Genomic DNA, 19,758 nt, shown 5'->3' with positions numbered 1-19,758 from the left:
TCACTTTAAAATCAAGTGGTTAGATAAGAAACATAAGCAGTTGAAAAGTATGAAAGCTGGAATAACGAGTTGAAGGCCTAGATTTCAAATGAGAGTTTGAATCATGCTCTTCCAATAACTGGCTATCTGACTCTGACCTGGTAACATATAATTTCCATTATTTGAAAACAAAAGGACTAGATTCAATTAGTCTATTACTAAAATTTTATAATTCAGATTGTAAGTCACATAAGAATGTTTTTCTACAACTTTTAATTGAGTTTCTTATTTAACTTTTTGAAATGACCTAAAATTGTCTTGTATTTTGTTTTTCTTATCTTAGAAAGTGCTCATAGCTATTTAAAACTGTCCATACAGCTTTCCTTTTAATTGAGATATAATTGACAAATAACACTATATTAATTTTAGGTGTACAACATGATGATTTGATATATGTATATATTACAGAATGATTACTACAATAGATTTAGCTAATATCTATCACCACACATTGTACAATTTTTCTCTTGTGATGAGAAATTTTACAATCTATTCTCAGAAAGTTTCAACCAAACAATATTTTTAACTATAATCAACATGCTGTATATTACATCCCCAGGATTTATAAATGGAAGTTCATGCCTTTTGACTCCTTTCACGCATTTAACCCACTCACCAACCCATGCCTCTGGCAACTGCCAATCTGTTTCTCTGTATCTGGTGGTTTAGTGGCTAAGTCGTGTCCAACTCTTGTGACCCCATGGACAAAGGAGCCTAGCAGGTTACAGTCCATGGGCTTCTCCAGGCAAGAATACTAGAGTGGACTGCCATTTCCTTCTCCAGGGGATCTTCCTGATCCAGGGATAGAACCATGGTCTCCTGCATTGCAGGCAGATTCTTTACTGACTGAGCTATGAGGGAAGCCCAATCAACTCTTTGTATCTATGAGTTGATTATTATTAGAGTACATATACAAGTGAAATCATACAGTCTTTGTTTTTGTCTGACCTATTTCACTTAGCACAATAGACTCAAGGTCCATTCAAACTGTTACAAGTAGCAAGATTTCATTTTTTATGACTCATGTCCTATAGCATATATGTACCTCATTTTCTTTATCCATTCATCCATCAATGGACACAGGTTGTTTCCGGGTCCTGGCAATAATGTTGCAGTAAAGGTGGAAATGCAGATATCTTTTCAAGATAGTGATTCTGTTTCCTTTGGATAAATATCCAAAAGGTGAATTGCTGGATCAAATGATAGTTCTATTTTTAATGTTTTTAGGAACTTCCATACTGTTTTCCACAGTGTCTGCACATAATTACACTGCCACCAACAGTGTATGAGGGTTCCCTTTTTTGCACATCCTCTCAAACACTTGTCATTTGTTGTTTTTAATAACACTCATTCTAATGGGTGTGGAGTGAGTTGCATTTCCCTAATTAGTGATGTGGAAAATCTTCTGATGTGTCTGTTGGCTAGTTGTATGCCTGCTTTGGAAGAGTGTCTGTTCAGAACCTCTGCCCATTTTTAATTTTTTTAAAAAATTGTTCTTTATAAATTTTGAGTATCAACCACTTATAGACATATGATGTGCAAGTATCCTCTGCCATTTGGTAGGCTGTATTTTCATTTTGCTGATGGCTTCTTTTGCTGTGCAGAGCTTTTTAGTTTGATGTAGTCCCATGTGGTTAATTTTAATTTTGCTTCCTTTTCTTGAGAATACATATCCAGAAAGATATTGCTAAAACTAATGTCAAAAGCATAATGCCCATGATTTTTTTCTGGAGTTTTAAGGCTTCAGGTCTTACATTCAGGTCTTTAATCCATTTTTATTAATTTCTATATACAATCTAAGACAGGGTCTAGCTTCATTCTTTTGCATGTGCTATCTGGTTTTCCCAATACTTTCTCCATTTTAGGTTCTTTGCTCCTTTGTTGTAAATTAATTGTCCATATATCTATGGGTTTACTTCTGGGCTGTCAAATTCTAGGCTTTTGTTCCAATATTATGCTGTTTTGATTGTTACAGATTTGCAGTATAATTTGAAATCAGGGAGTGTCATATCTTCAGTTTGATCATTTTTTTCAAGATTGCTTTTCTATCCAAGGGTCTTCTGCTATTTTTTACAAATTATAGGATTTTTTTTGTTCTATTTACATGAAAATTATCATTGTATTTTGATGGGGATTCCACTGAATCTACAGGTTGCTTTAGGTAATGCATACATTTTAACAATGCTAATTCTTGCAACTCATGAACATGGACTATCTTTCCATTTCTTTGTGTCTTATTCAGTTTCTTTCAACATGTCTTGTAGTTTTTACTTCCTTGGATTAAAATCTTCCTAGGTATTTTAATTTTTGTTGCAACTGTAAAATGAATTGTTTTCTTAATTTCTCATTATGCTAGTTCATTCTTAGCATACAGAAATGCAACAGATTTTTGTATGTTTATTTTTATCCTGAAGTTTATTTCATTCATTTATTATTTTTAATAGTTTTTCTATGGAATCTTAAGGGTTTTCTATATATAAAATCATGTCATCCACAAATACTGACAGTTTTACTTCTTCCTTTCCAATCTGGAATTTTATTTCTTCTTCTTACTTAATTGCTATAGCTAGAATTTAACCACCATGTTGAGTAAGATTGGCAAGAATGGTATCCTTTTCTTGGTCCCAATCTGAGAGGAAAATCTTTCAGTTTTTCACTACTGAGTATGTTAGCTGTGGGTCTGTCATATATGGCCTTTACCATATTGATGTATGCTCCTTCCAGCTCATTTTATTTTATTTTACTTTAATGATAAATAGGTGCTGACTCTTGTCAATGTGTTTTTCTTGCATCTATTGATAAAATAATCATGATTTTTATCCTTCATTTTTGTTAAAGTGTTATATTATGCTGATTGATTTGTGGATATTAAACTGTTCTTATATCCCTGGAGTAAATCCTATTTGACCATGGTGTATGATCCTTTTAACATATTGTTGTATTCATTTGCTAATGTTTCGTCTAGATGTTTTGCATCTAAGTTCATCAGACATACTGGCCTGTGATTTTCTTTGTGCTGTCCTTGTCTGATTTTGGTACTAGAGTAGTGCTGGCTCATAAAGAGAGCTATGGAGCGCTCCCGTTTCTTCTAGTGCTGGAAGAGTTTGAGGAGAACTGGTACCAATTCTTCAAACGTTTGGTAGAATTCACCAACTAAGTTGTTTTGTACTGGATGCTGTTTCTTGGGAGGTTTCTGATTACTTTTCCTTCTCCCTACTAGTGAGTGATCTATTCATTTGCATGATTCAGTCTTGGAAAAATGTATGATTCTAAGAATTGATACATTTCTTATAGGTTGCCCAATTTTTTGATCTGTACTGTTCAGTCTTCTCTTACAATCCTTTATATTTCTGTGATATTGTTTGCCATTTCTCCTTGTTTCTGATTTTATAAGTCAGTCTAGCTAAGGCTTTGCCAATTTCATTTTCTCTTCCAAGAACTACTTCTTAGTTTCATTAACTTTTTCTATCGCCTTGTTAGTCTCTACTTCATTTATTTCTGCTCTGACTTTTATTTTCTCCCTTATATTGATGTTAGACTTTCTCCCCCCAACCCACCCAGTTCCTTTAGGTATAAGGTTAGACTTTTGATTTGAGATATTTCTTATTTCTTGAGGGAGAGCTTATTGCTATAAATCTCCTTCTAAGTGTGGCTTTTGCTATATCCCATAGATTTTTATATGTTGTATTTTCATTTTTATTTGTGGTCAGGTATTTTTTGATTTCTGCTTTTGATTTTTTTCATCGACTCACAACTGTTCAATAGCATGTCATTTAGTCTCCAGGTATTTGTGATTTTTCCAGTTTTCTTCTTGTATCAATAGTTGATCATGGCAAGGTGAAAAATATGCCTAATATGATTTCAATATTTAAATTTATTGAGACTTGCTTTGTATTTCAACATAAGGTATATTCTTAATAATGGTCCATATGCCTTAAAGAAGAATATCAATTTTTATTTATTCCTTTATGATTTGGGTAACTTATTTCTTTTCCTTGTCTAAGTGCTCTGGCTGGGACTTCCAATACTATGTTGGATAAAAGTGGAAATGGTGGCTGTCTGTGTCTTGTCCCTGATCTTAGAGGAAAAGTTTTCAGTTTTTCACCACTGAGTATGTTACCTGTGGTCTTGTCATGCTGACTGATTTGTGGATGATAGCAATTTCTCCATATCTTCTAGGTTGTCCAGTTTGTTGTGTTTAACTGTACATAGCAGTCTCATGATTCTTTGTATTTTTGTAGGATCAGTTAAAACATCTCCTCTTTCATTTATAATTTTATTTATTTAAATCTTCTTTTTCTTGATGAGTCTAGCTAAAGGCTTATCCATCTTGTTTATCCTTTCAAAGATAAATCCAAGCTTCTTTATAAGAGGGAAGCTCGGAGTGCTCAATCCCTACTTTAAGAAAGTGGAAAGAGCTTAAAGAAACAACCACTTCAAAGAATTTTTAAAAAAATCAAAACTACAATGAGGTATCACCGTATAGTGGTCAGAATGGCCATCATCAAAAAATCTACAAACAATGAATGCTGGAGAGGGTGTGGAGAAAAGAGAGCCCTCTTGCACTCTTGGTGGGAATGTAAATTGATACAGCCTCTATGAAAGACAACATGGAGATTCCTTTAAAAAATTAGGCATAAAACTACCATATGACCCAATAATACCACTACTGGGCGTATACCCTGAGGAAATCATAATTGAAAAAGACACATATATCCCAAAGTTCACCGCAGCATTATTTACAATAGCTGGGACATGGAAGCAACCTACATGTCCATCGACAGATGAATGGATAAAGAAGCTGTGATACATATGTACAATGGAATATTACTCAGCCATAAGAAGGAATGCATGTGAATCAGTTCTAATAGGGTGGATGAACCCAGAGCCTACTATATAGGGTGAAGTAAGTAAGAAAGAGAAAAATAAATACCATAGAGTAATGCATATATATGGAATACCATCAGAAAGATGGTACTGATGAATCTATTTGCAGGGCAGTAATGGAGATGCAGACATAGAGAACAGACTTGTGGAAATGGTGTGGGGTAGGGGGAGAAGAGGGTGAAATGAATGGATAGAGTACCATGAAAACATATATACTACTACATGTAAAATAGACAGCCAGTGGGAATTTGCTGTATGACTACGGGAACTCAAGCTGGGGCTCTGTGACAACCAAGAGGGGTGGGTGGGAGGCTCAGGAGCGAGGGTACATACCTACACCTCTGTCTGATTCATGATGACGCATGGCAGAAACTAACAAACTATTGTAAAGCAATTATCCCTCAATTAAACAAAAAAAAGAAGAACTAAGCCTGTAGTGGAAAGAAGGCAATAACAAAGACCAGAGTGGGAAAGAAGGCAATAACAAAGACCAGAGTGGGAAAGAAAAATGAAATGGAAACTAAAAAGATAATAGAAAAGAACAGTGAAATGAAGACCTGGTTCTTTCCGTTGGTTGTTTAGGGGCATGTTGTTGAATCTCTATGTATTTGTGAACTTCCAATTTCCTCCTTATAATTGATTTCTAGGTTCACACTATTGTGGTCAGCAAAGATACTTGATAGGATTTTAATCTTAAATTTCAAGATTTGTATTGTGGCTTAAGACGTGATTTATTCTGGAGAATGTTCTCTGTGCACTTAAAAAGAATGTGTATTCTGCTGCTTTCCATCAGATCTAGAGGGTCGTTTAAGTCCAATGTTTCTTTACTGATTTTCTGTCTGGATGATCTCTCCAGTGGTGAAAGTGGAGTACTGAAATCTCCAATTATTCTTTTTCTGTCTATGTCTCCCTTAAGGTCTGTTAATACCTGCTTTATATACTTTATATATATAGGTTCTTCTAAGTTAGGTGCCTAAATATTTACAAATGTTATTTCCCCTTGTTGGATTGACCCCTTTGTTATTATACAGTGATTTGTCTCTTACTTTGTCTTTTGCTTGAAGTTTATTTTCCCTGATAAAATTAGAGCTACCTCAGCTTTCTGTTGTTTTTTCATTTCCATGGAATATCATTTTTCATCCTTTATTTTCAGTATTCTTATGTGAGAAGTTGGTCAGGCAGCATATAGTGGGGTGTTTTTTTTTTTTAATTCATTCAGCTATTGTATGTTTTGACTGGAGAATTTGTTTACATTTAAAGTAATTATTGATAAGTATGGACTTATGCCATTTTTTTAAATCGTCTTCTTGCTGTTTCATAGTTCCTTTGTTACCCTTTTTCTCTTACTCCGTCCTTTGGGATTTGACGGTGGGTGTTGTGAGAGGGCATCAGAGGGCAGACACACTAGAACCATAAGCACAGAAAACTGGCCAAGTTGATCACAGAACACAGTCTTGTCCAATTCAATGAAACTAAGCCATGCCGTGTGGGCCCGCACAAGACGGTCGGGTCATGGTGGAGAGGTCTGAAGAATGTGGTCCACTGGAGAAGGGAATGGCAAACCACTTCAATATTCTTGCCTTGAAAACCCCTAGAACAGTATGAGAAGGCAAAATGATAGGATACTGAAAGAGAAACTCCCCAGGTGCCCAATATGCTACTGGAGATCAGTGGAGAAATAACTCCAGAAAGAATGAAGGGATGGAGCCAAAGCAAAAACAATACCCAGTTGTGGATGGGACTGGTGATAGAAGCAAGGTCCGATGCTATAAAGAGCAATATTGCATAGGAATCTGGAATGTTAGATCCATTAATCAAGGCAAATTGGAAGTGGTCAAACAGGAGATGGCAAGAGTGAATGTCAACATTCTTGGAATCAGGGAACTAAAATGGACTGGAATGGGTGAATCAATTCAGATGACCATTATATCTACTACTGTGGGTAGGAATCCCTTAGAAGAAATGGAGTAGCCATCATAGTCAACAAAAGAGTCCAAAATGTAGTACTTGGATGCAATCTCAAAAATGACAGAATGATCTCTGTTCGTTTCCAAGGCAAACCATTCAATATCACGGTAATCGAAACCTATGCCCCAACCAGTAACGCTGAAGAAGCTGAAGTTGAACGGTTCTACGAAGACCTACAAGATCTTTGAGAACTAACACCCTTTTCATTATAGGGGACTGGAATGCAAAAGTAGGAAGTCAAGAAACACCTGGAGTAACAGGCAAATTTGGCCTTGGAGTACGGAATGAAGCAGGGCAAAGGCTAATAGAGTTTTGCCAAGAGAACGCATTGGTCATAGCAAACACCCTCTTCCAACAACACAAGAGAAGACTTTACACATGGACATCACCAGATGGTCGACACTGAAATCAGACTGATTATATTCTTTGCAGTCAAAGATGGAGAAGCTCTATACAGTCAACAAAAACAATACTGGGAGCTGATTGTGGCTCAGATCATGTACTCCTTATTGCCAAATTCAGACTTAAATACAAGAGAGTAGGGATAACCACTAGACCATTCAGGTATGACCTAAATCAAATCCCTTATGACTATACAGTGGAAGTGAGAAATAGATTTAAGGGATTAGATCTGATAGACAGAGAGCCTGACGAGCTATGGACGGAGGTTGGTGACATTGTACAGGAGACAGGTTTCAAGACCATCCCCATGGAAAAGAAATGCAAAAAGGCAAAATGGTTGTCTGAGGAGGCCTTACAACAAAGAGAAGCTAAAAGCAAAGGAGAAAAGGAAAGATATTCTCATTTGAATGCAGAGTTCCAAAGAACAGTCAGGAGAGATAAGAAAGACTTCCTCAGCGATCAATGCAAAGAAATAGAGGAAAACAACAGAATGGGAAAGACTAGAGATCTCTTCAAGAAAATTAGAGATACCAAGGGAACATTTCACGTAAAAATGGGCTCAAAAAAGGACAGAAATGGTATGGACCTAACAGAAGCAGAAGATATTAAGAAGAGGTGGCAAGAATACACAGAACTGTACAAAAAAGATCTTCACAAACCAGATAACACAATGGTGTGATCACTCACCTAGAACCAGACACCCTGGAATGTGAAGTCAAGTGGGCCTTAGAAAGCATCACTACGAACAAAGCTAGTGTATGTGATGGAATTCCAGTTGAGCTATTTCACACCCTGAAAGATGATGCTGTGAACGTGCTGCACTCAATATGCCAGCAAATTTGGAAAACTCAACAGTGGCCACAGGACTGGAAAAGGTCCGTTTTCATTCCAATCCCTAAGAGAGGCAATCCCAAAGAATGCTCAAACTACCGCACAATTGCACTCATCTCACACGCTAGTAAGGTAATGTTCAAAATTCTCCAAGCCAGGCTTCAGCAATATGTGAGCTGAGAACTTCCAGATGTTCAAGCTGGTTTTAGAAAAGGCAGAGGAACCAGAGATCAAATTGCCAATATCTGCTGAATCATCGAAAAAGCAAGAGAGTTCCAGAAAAACATCTATTTCTGCTTTATTGACTATGCCAAAGCCTTCAACTGTGTTAGATCACAATAAACTGTGGGAAATTCTGAAGGAGATGGGAATACCAGACCTGCCTCTTGAGAAACCTGTATGCAGGTCAGGAAGCAACAGTTAGAACTGGACATGGAACAACAGACTGGTTCCAAATAGGAAAAGGAGTACATCAAGCTGTATATTGTCACCCTGCTTATTTAACTTATATGCAGAACATATAAGCATATTAACTTATATGCAGTACATCATGAGAAACGCTGGGCTGGAAGAAGCACAAGCTGGAATCAAGATTGCTGGAAGAAATACCAATAACCTCAGATATGCAGATGACACCACCCTTATGGCAGAAAGTGAAGAGGAACTAAAAAGCCTCTTGATGAAAGTGAAAGAGGAGAGTGAAAAAGTTGGCTTAAAGCTCAACATTCAGAAAACTAAGATCATGGCATCTGGTCCCATCACTTTAAGGGAAGTAGATGGGGAGACAGTGAAAACAGTGTCAGACTTTATTTTTTGGGCTCCAAAATCACTGCAGATAGTGACTGTAGCCATGAAATTAAAAGACACTTACTCCTTGGAAGGAAAGTTATGACCAACCTAGACAGCATATTAAAAAGCAGATACATTACTTTGCCAACAAAGGTCAGTCTGGTCAAGGCTATGGTTTTTCCAGTAGTCATGTATGGATGTGAGTTGGACTGTGAAGAAAGCGGAGTGCTGAAGAATTGATGCTTTTGGACTGTGGTGTTGGAGAAGATTCTTGAGAGTCCCTTGGACTGCAAGGAGATCCAACCAGTCCATCCTAAAGGAGATAAGTCCTGGGTGTTCATTGGAAGGACTGATGCTGAAGCTGAATCTCCAATACTTTGGTACCTGATGCGAAGAGTTGACTCATTGGAAAAGACCCTGATGCTGGGAGGGATTGGGGGCAGGAGGAGAAGGGGATGACAGAGGATGAGATGGCTGGATGGCATCACCAACTTGATGGGCATGAGTTTGAGTAAACTCTGGGAGTTGGTGATGGACAGGGAGGCCTGGCGTGCTGCAATTCATTGGGTCACAAAGAGTTGGACACGACTGAGTGACTTAACTAAGTGCTTAGATTCCTTTTCATTTATCTTTTGCGTTATTTACCATAGGTTTTTGCTATGGTATTTGTAAGTCTATTTTAAGCTGATAAGAACTTAAGTTCAAACATATTACAAAGCTCCACATTCTGACTCCACTATTACCATTTTTGATGCTGCAATTGGCATCTTTTTAACTGGTGTATTTACTAACAAATTACTGTACTTGCAGTTATTTGTACTACTTTATCCCTTCACACTAGATTTATAAGTGGTTAGCCCACCACCTTTACAGCATTAGATTATTCTAAATTTAATTATGTATTTACCTTAACCAGTAGGTTTACAGCTTTGTCTACTTTCCTGCTGGCATGCTTTCATTTCAGGCTAAAGAAGTCCCCTAAATGTTCTTGTAAGGCCAGTCGAGCGGTGCAGGACCGGAAAACTCTTCACCCTTCCCTCATAACCCTGAAGGGCAACTCTCCTGCCTAAAGTCTTCTTTGTAGACATTTTTTTCTCTTCAGCACTTAAATGCATCATGTCACTCCTTTTAAGTCTGGAAAGTTTCTGCTAAAAAAATCTGTGTGTGCAATGTTAAGTCACTTCAGCATGTTAAGACACTACTTCAGTCGTGTCCGACTCTTTGCAACCCAATGAACTGTAGCCCTCTGGGCTCCTCTGTCCATGCAGATTCTCCAGGCAAGAACATTGGAGTGGGTTGCCATGTCCTCCTCCAGGGGATCTTCCCAACTCAGGGATTGAACCCGTGTCTCCTGTGGTGCCTGCAACACAGGAGGATTCCTTGCCAAGACCCACCAGGGAAGCCCACTAAAAAAATCTACTGTTGGTCTCACAGAAGTTCCCTTATATATAAAAAGGTGTTTTTTGTGCTTGTTTTTAATAATTTTTGACAATGTAATTAATGTGTTTTTTGTGGGTGAGTCTCTTTGTATTCATCTTTACTGGAACTCTCTAGGTGTCCTGGATCTGATGTCCAGGTTTGGGACATTTTCAGCCATTAATTATTCCTTCAGATAGGTTTCTGTCCTTTCCTTTTCTCTCTCTCTCTGGGATTCTTATAACATGAATAGTATTCTGCTTGATGTTGTCGTGTAAGTCCCTTAAACTAGCTGTACTCTTTTTCTTTCTGTTGCTCTTTAGGATGGGTTCCATTGCCCCATCCCTCATCCTTTCCTCTACTGCTGTTGACCGTTTCTAATGAAATTTTCAATTCAGTTATTGTATTCTTTTGGCTTGTGACTTTTATTTGGTACTTTCTTATATTCTGTCAAATTCTCACTTTGGACATGAATTGTTCTCCTGACCTTAGTACGCACCTTTATGACCATTACTGTGAACATATTTTCCCAGGTTAACCACTTATCATTGTTTCATTAAGGTTGTTTTTTTTTTTTTAAAGTTTTGCCTTTTAGGTATAAAGAGTTTGATTAATACGTGCCTCTGGGATCTTTGTTATTTTCCAGAGCAAGTATACTCTATCAGCATTCACATCATTTCTTTTCCTAAGTATAGTAGTCATAAATCTATCCTTATGAAGAATGATGTTGGGTCTATATACATTTCTAATTTATCAACTATTGCAAAAATTGGAATATATTTTCCAAGAATATAACTATTTTCTAAGGATGTTTCCAAGAATGTTCCAAGTTTTAACTCCCTCCACCACAAGGTTAGTGACAAATTAAAATTCAGTCAACACTTGTAATTCGAATATTTTGGTCATCAAGCCCAGGCCTGTTAGGCCTTCAGTAATATTTCATCTTCTCCAGATTGATACCCAAATAGCAGTGTTAACAAAGCTAAGGATGTAAACTTCTATCTGTACTGTATATATATAATAGTTATAATACTCAGACCACTATTTCTGTGTATGTATTATGCATATATGTATGACATAATTAAAAGACTAAGTATACAGCCACGAGAAACTGTTTTTTTCCCCTCAATCTATTTGGCTCTTTGGTCTCTTATTTTGTCCCCCCCAAATTAGATTACCCTTAACAGAATTCCTTTGTTTCCTTCTCTTTGAATGTTTAAAAATTAGTTAGTTTTTTCATCTCTGGAATATCCGGAGTTATTGTAAGAAGAAAGTCCTTTTTATTTATTTAGGCTTTTTAGGTTAAGAAGTTATTTTTACAAACATTATTTAATAATTTTAAAAACACAAGCACCATATTCTTAGCATATGCCAAACTTACCAAACAACGTACTAAGTTTAATTAAGTTAAACTCACTAAACCTGTAGTAAGTATTATGGGATAAATGCAACCCAATTCCTTAAGGAGTTTACAATTGTAATACAGATCATGAAAGCACATAAACAACTATGAGACGGTAAGTGATGACACAAATTATCCTAAAATACCATGAGATCAAAATAAAAGCAGTAAATTTCTATGCAATGGTGGTGAAGTATGTCTTTATGGAAGAGATAGCACTTGAATGATTTTATAAAGGAAAATATCTTAATAGGTAGGAAAGTGGGGTAAAGGCAAGAAAAAGAGGACAGCTTTAAGTGGAGAGGGAAAAAAGTAAAACATAGAGACAAAAAAAGTACCAAGTACTTTTTGTGTATATTAAGTCCTTCACCTAGTCAGAGTACATTGTACTTAAAGGAGTAATGTGAGATAAGTACGAGTGGAAAGATGGTACAGTCTGAAAGACTAATAGTTCTCAGTGTGTGGTGTCTGCACCAATAACATATATATATCATTTGGTAATCTGTTAGAAATATAAAACCTCCCACACTGCCCATCTCCATTCCTCACTGTGATTGAACCACTGAATCAAAAACTATTGGGTGCGATCCAGCACTTAATATCTTACTAAGCTCTCTAGTTGATTTTGTTCCACTTGAGAACTACTGTGATAAACTATGCTTGAATTTTGGTACTGCTATCTATGACCAGTATAAACTTGCCTTTACAGTATTCTAGGACCCACAATAGATTTTCCAACCTGGGGATCTGGCAAAAGGACTGAGAACTCCCAGGGAAACAGATGTTTGGAGGGAACAACAAGATATTGTGCACATGAGGACCCAGGAGAAAGGAGCAGTGACCCCACAAGAGACTGAGCCAGACAAGACTGTGAGAGTCCAGGAATCTCTGGCAGAGGTGTGGGTTGACAGTGGACTGCTGTGGGGTCAGGGGCACTGTCTACAATAGTCCTGGGAAAGCTGTGGCATGCTGGCATAAGTCTTCTCGAAGGAGGTTACCATTACTGCCATTACCCCTACCATAGTTTGGCCTTGGGCCAAACTACAGGGAAGGAACACAGCCCCATACATCAGCAGAAAACTGGATTAAAGATTTACTGAGCATGGCCCTGCCCACCAAGCAAGACCAGTTTACCTACAGCCAGCCAGTCCTTCCCACCAGTAAGCTTCCACAAGCCTCATCCATCAGAGGGCAGACAGAATGAAAACCACAACAACAGAAAGCTAACCAAACTGATCACATGGATTACAACCTTGTCTAATTCAATGAAATTATGAGCCAAGCCACGTAGGACCACCCAAGATGGACGGGTAATGGTGGAGAGTTCTGGCAAAACGTGGTCCACTGGAGAAAGAAATGGGAAAGCACTTCAGTATTCTTGTCTTGAGAACCCCATGAACAATATGAAAAGGCAAAAAGCTATGACACTGAAAGATGAACTCCCCAGGTCAGTAGGTGCCCAATATGCTACTGAAGAAGAGTAAAGAAATAGCTTCAGAATGTAGGAAGAGCAGGAGTCAAAGGGAAAACAACACCCAGTTGTGGATGTGTCTGGTGGTGAAAGTAAAGTCCGATTCTGTAAAGAACAATATTGCACAGGAACCTGGAATGTTAGGTCCAAGAATCAAGGTTAAATTGGATGTGGTCAAACAGGAGATGGCAAGAGTGAACACTGACATTTTAGGAATCAGTGAACTAAAATGGACTAGAATGGGTGAATTTAGTTCAGATGACCATTACATCTACTACTGTGGGCAAGAATCCCTTGGAAAAAATGGAGTAGCCCTCATAGTCAACAAAACAGTCCAAAATGCAGTATCTGGATGCAATCCAAAACGACAGAATGATCTGTTCGTTTCCAAGGCAAACCACTCAATATCACAGTAATCGAAGTCTATGCCCCAACCACTATTGCCGAAGAAGCTGAAGTTGAATGGTTCTATGAAGACTTACAAGACCTACTGAAAACTAATACCAAAAAAAGATGTCCCTTTCATCATAGAGGACTGGAATGCAAAAGTAGGAAGTCAAAAAATATCTGGAGTGACAGGCAAGTTTGGCCTTGGGGTACAAAATGAAGCAGGGCAAAGGCTAACAGAGTTTTGCCAAGAGAACGCACGGATCACAGCAAACACTCTCTTCCAACAACACAGGAGATGACTCTAACTAGAAACAGAATAAGGATTTCTGTTTGTTTATTTTGAAAGAATATTCTAGTTTTTGTCTTCTTTAAAGGTATCAAATTAGGAGATGTATAGTCAGACATATTCAATATTAAATGGTAATGTAAAAGTAATTTTTAAATAAAGAATATATTTAAAAATCAGGAAAGCTCAGCTAGTACAGAAACCTAAATGATAGACTGAACTGTCATTAACTTCAAAATACACTCATCTAATTGAGATCTCTCAGGGGAAAAAAAAAACAAAAACAAGTACAAAAAATCATTAATCTATTTGCTGATTAACTGTGGGATAATTCAACATAAATTCGTTATTTAAAAAGATCAGTCCTGGGTGTTCACTTGGAAGGACTGATTTTGAAGCTGAAACTCCAATACTTTGGCCATCTGGTGTGAAGAGCTGACTCATCTGAAAAGACCCTGATGCTGGGAAAGATTGAGGGCAGGAGGAGAAGGGGACAACAGAAGATGAGATGGTTAGATGGCATCACTGACTCAATGGACATGGGTTTGGATGGACTCCGGGAGTTGGTGACGGACAGGGAGGCCTGGCGTGCTGCAGTTCATGGGATCGCAAAGAGTCGGTCACAACTGAGCGACTGAACTGAACTGAACTGAAAAAGATCTTCCTAACAGATAAAATATGGTATCAGAATTAATTAATTCATTTAGCAAATATTCACTGAGGATCTTCCAGGAGCAAGGCAGTGTTACTTAGGTTATCGGGCTACAACAACAAGCAAACAGTGTCCCCCTAGGGAGATTACAGATTTATAGGAAAATATCAGTAAGTGTTAAGATAGCTAACTAAGTTAGAGGCATATTATTAGTTATAGGAATGACAGGAAGGAAAGTTTAGTCTTATGCTGGCAAGGGCGAGGGATGATTAGAGAAGGCATCTAAAAGGAAGAAAACTTACGCTGCTACCTGAAGAATAGGTATTATAGAGTTAGGATGGGAAGAACATTCTAGGCAGAGTAAATGGCATGAACAAAGGACTCAGAAGCTAGTGAGAGAACTGGATGTGTGTGATAACAATAACTGGGGGTGGGGTGGGGGGTGGAATGGAGTGAATCTTTGTATCCTCCTCAAATTCATATACTGAAATCCTAACCCTCAGTATGATGGTATTAGGAGTTGGGGCCTTGGGGAAGTAATTAGGCCATAAGGGAAGAGTCCTCATGAATGTGATTTAGTGCCCTTAGAAAAAAGACTCCTCCACCTGTCACTATGTGAGGATACAGAAAGGACTCAGAGCTGTACAACCAGGAAGAGTGCTCTCATCAGTATCTGACCAGGCTGTCCCCTACTCTCAGACTTCCAGCCTCTAGAATTGTGAGAAATAAATTTATGTTGTTTATAAGCCACTCAGTGTGTGGTACTTTGTTATAACAGCCCAAACTAGAACAGAGGGGGATGCTGCTAAATAGACAGTGAGTGGAGACAACTTATTTAGGCCCTGGAAAATTGTGTTAAAGAACTGAGTCTTTATCCATAGAAAAAAATTAGATACTACTGAAGTTTTAAGCAGAGGAATAACATACTAAAACTTGTGTTTTCAAAAGATGTCTCTGGGCTGCAATGTGGAAAATTGAAGAGGTACAAAGAACCCAGTTAGAATGTTGGAATATGAGAGGTGAATTAGGATGGTTGCAATGATGATGAAAAATAGACAGGTTATAGTCTTTAAATGTACAGTGACTTACAGAGAATATAATGAGACAGTAACCTTTTAATACTAAAATATATTTTTTTCTGGAAATTTAATTACCTAAAGAATAATTTTTTAAATGGGCCATATCTGGATAAAAACTAAAATCTGGGTCTCAATTAGTACCACTATTTTGATATTCCATTTGAACTGGATCACACTAGCTGTAGCTGCTGTTCAGTCACGAGGTCGTGTCTGACTCTGCGCCCCACGGACTGCAGTGCCAGCCTCCTTTGTCCTCCACTGTCTCTGGGAGTTTGCTCAAATTCATGGAGTCAGTGATGCTAGCCAGCTATCTCATCCTCTGCCACCTTCTTCTCCTTTTGTTTTCATCCTTTCCCAGCAACAGGGTCTTTTCCAAGAAGTCGGCTCTTCCAATCAGGTAGCCAAAGTATTGGAGCATCAGCTTCAGCAAGTCTTTCCCATGAATATTCAGGGTTGATTTCCTTCAGGATTGACTTGTTTGATCTCCTTGTAATCCAGGGGACTCTCCATAGAGTCTTCTCCAGCACCACAATTCAAAAGCATCAACTCTGAGGTGTTCAGCCTTCTTTATGGTTGAACTCTCACATCTGTACATGACTACTGGAAAAATCATAGCTTTGACAGACCTTTGTTGGCAAAATGATGTCTCTGCTTTTTAATACGCTGTCTAGGTTTGTCATGGCTTTCCTTCCAAGGAGCAAGCATCTTTTAATTTTATGACTGCTGTCACTGTCTGCAGTGATTTTGGAGTCCAAAAAAATAAAATCTGTCACACTAGCCATGGATGTAAATTAACATGAATAATATAATTTTGTTTCCCTTAAAAAGAAACTTTTATTAAGTATTAAATACATAGAAGCTTGTAATGTACATATAAAATGTAGATAATAATGGAAAAAAGCTATGTAGGTACTTCAATCTAGTTTAAGAAACTATTACTGTATTTTCAGAGACTACTGTGTACCTTATCATGATCTCAAGTCTCATTTTTCCTTAGATAACTATTTTCTTGAATTTAAAAATCATTCTTACTTATTTTTGTAATAACTTAAGACATAATTCACATACTATCTAACTTAATCATAAAGTAAAAAAATATTTGTATTTTTGGTGTGTTTCACAGAGTTGTGCAATCATCAATGCAATCAACTTTTGAATATATTACTCGCCTCCTCTAGAAAAAAAAATCACATATCTATCAGCAGTCCATATTTTCTCCTACTCTTAGCCCCGAGCAACCATTAATCTACTTCCTGTCTCTATAGACCTATATATTCTGGACATTTCACATAAATGGAATCATATATGAATTCCTTTCTATGTGGAGGAATACATGGCCTTTTGAGGTTGGTTTCTTTTAGTTAGCATGTTTTCAAGGTTCATCCATGCTGAGAAATATTTCAGGCATCGCTTACTTTAAAAATACTTCTGCACATAGGAAACATATTGTTTAGAAAGTTACAGTGTGCAGCCCGTGCCAAAGAGTTGGGGGTTATGTGCTCCCCTCCTTAAGGGTGGAATATTTACATGTATTATTTGGAAATCTTTGGTAAGAGATCTGTCTCTTTTTCTTTGCTATTAATTTAATCAAATTATTCTTTGATTAAGTATGGACTCATGAAAACTTATTTTATATTTTAAGTTATAATAATCAAATACTACTTTATTTTGTGGCTCAAACTGTTCTATCTTTGGCCATTAGAAGCTTTGTCAGTTGGTTCCTATGTTTTTGTGACATTCATCTATAATGTGGGTAAGGGGGTTTGTTTTATTTTTTAGCATTTCCTTACTTTCAAGCACTAGAAGATACTAGGCTCATTTTGTGTATTTCTTCCCCTAGTCCTAGAAACAGCCATTTTGGAGGAAAAATTCGATTTACTGGCAAATGGTACTAGAAATCAAGAACTGAGCATTAGGTATGGCTATAGTTGCTGGAGTGTTATTTCTTTTTGATCCTCTCTGCTAATAAAGCAAAGAAATATATGTGTGCATGCTAACTTGCATACATACACACATCTACAAATATTTCTATGTATCTCATTTGTATCTATATTAAACGAAACATGAATCCATACTGATTTCTCTAACTCTGATTCATTATATCTTATGGATCATTGTAGCCTCCTCTCCTTGCCTGTAACTATGTGATTTCCTACGGTATCAGTGACAAATGTGGTTCCCACCACTCGTCATCCACTTACACAATTCTTCAATTCCAGTAAAGGATCCAACTTAATGATTCCCGACTTATGATTTTCTGATTTTATGATGGTGTGATAATGATATATATTCAGCAAAAACCATACTTCAAATTTCGAATTTTGATCTTTTCCTGGGCTATAATATACAGTATAATATACTCTCCTAGTGCTGGGTAGCAGCAGTGAGCTTACAACATTCTTTACCCCTATAACCCATTCTGTTTTTCACTTTCAGTATAGGAGTCAATAAACTACTTGAAATATTCAACACTTTATTATAAAACAGATTTTGTGTGTTAGTTGCTCAGTCATGTCTGGCTTTTTTAGACCACATGGACTGTAGCCTGCCAGTTTCCTCTGTCCATGGAATTCTCAGGCAAGAATACTGGAGTAGGTTGCTATTTCCTACTCTAGGGGATCTTCCTGACCCAGGGATTGAACCTGGGTCTCTTGAATTGCAGACAGATTCTTTACCATCTGAGCCACCAGGGAAGCCCCCAAATAGGTTTTTTGTTAGATAACTTTTCCCAACTGTAGGCTAATGTAAGTGTTCTGAGCCCACTTAAGATAGGCTAGGCTAAGCTATGATATTTGGTAGGTTAGATGTGTTAAATCCATTTTTGACTTATGATAGAATGGGTTTACTGGGACGTAACCCCATGTCAAATTGAGGATAAACTGTACAAATTCAGTAGTATCAGAATTGGTAATACATACAAACATGGATTACAACATTATCAACAAAAGCGCGTGTGTATATATAGTTCCATTCACCTTTAGTCTTACAAACATCACTCATGACACCAAAGTTATTTAGGTCAGTGTCTTTTCTTCCCATCTCCTTTAGTAATATTGTTTCCTCTATTTGTAAGAAATTTAGATTCTCTTATCAAGAGTCTGCATTATTTTATGTCTAAATAATGGTTTTTTAAAATGTGCATATAGCAAGCATTCTTTCTAATATAAAGTTCTGTAAGTTTTGACAGATGCATAATGTCATGTCTCCATGTTTCACCAATACAGTATCATACAGCATAGTGTTACAGTCCTAAAAATCTGCTGTGACTCATCCATGCATCCCCCCTTTGCACAAATCCCTGGCAGTCACAAATCATTTTATGTCTCTATAATTTCACTTTTTAAAGAATGTCATAAAACTGGAATCATATGGCATGCCTTTTTGACTGGCTTCTTCTACTCAGCAATATACAGTTAAGACCCTCCATGGGTTGTGTTTTTCTTTTTTTTTTTTTGGTGGATTGATAGCTCATTTATTTTTAATCAATGAATAATAATCTGTTGTATTTGTGCCCCACAGTTTGCTTATCCATTTATCTACCGAAGTATATCTTGGCTTATTTTAGCTTTTACCAATTGTGAATAAAGTTCTTAACATTCATATGTATATTTTTTCATGCACATAATTTTCAAATTAATTGGGTAAATAACTAGGAGCTCTTTGTATATTTTTGTTTTGTTTTTTTTTTCCATTTATTTTTATTAGTTGGAGGCTAATTACTTTACATCATTACAGTAGTTTTTGTCATACATTGAAATGAATTAGCCATGGATTTACATGTATTCCCCATCCCGGTCCCCCCTCCCACCTCCCTCTCCACCCGATCCCTCTGGGTCTTCCCAGTGCACCAGGCCCGAGCACTTGTCTCATGCACCCAACCTGGGCTGGTGATCTGTTTCACCCTAGATAATATACATGTTTCAATGCTGTTCTCTTGAAACATCCCACCCTCGCCTTCTCCCAGAGTCCACAAGTCTGTTCTATACATCTGAGTCTCTTTTTCTGTTTTGCATATAGGGTTATCGTTACCATCTTTCTAAATTCCATATATATGTGTTAGTATACTGTAATGGTCTTTATCTTTCTGGCTTACTTCGCTCTGTATAATGGGCTCCAGTTTCATCCATCTCATTAGAACTGATTCAA

The 19,758-nt window shown here is 37.2% G+C and overlaps 1 protein-coding gene across 18 annotated transcripts in view; it reads right to left on the bottom strand.

Annotated features, from left to right (window-relative positions):
- Positions 1–19,758, bottom strand: part of GPHN (gephyrin) — a 520,258-nt gene that overhangs the window by 234,839 nt on the left and 265,661 nt on the right. The gene's annotated exons all lie outside the window — the stretch shown is intronic.

Source organism: Odocoileus virginianus, chromosome 6 (assembly GCF_023699985.2).
Source record: "Odocoileus virginianus isolate 20LAN1187 ecotype Illinois chromosome 6, Ovbor_1.2, whole genome shotgun sequence".
Classification (NCBI taxonomy): domain Eukaryota; kingdom Metazoa; phylum Chordata; class Mammalia; order Artiodactyla; family Cervidae; genus Odocoileus; species Odocoileus virginianus.
Note: the sequence above shows the minus strand (reverse complement) of the source record. Positions and strands in the feature narration are given on the sequence as shown.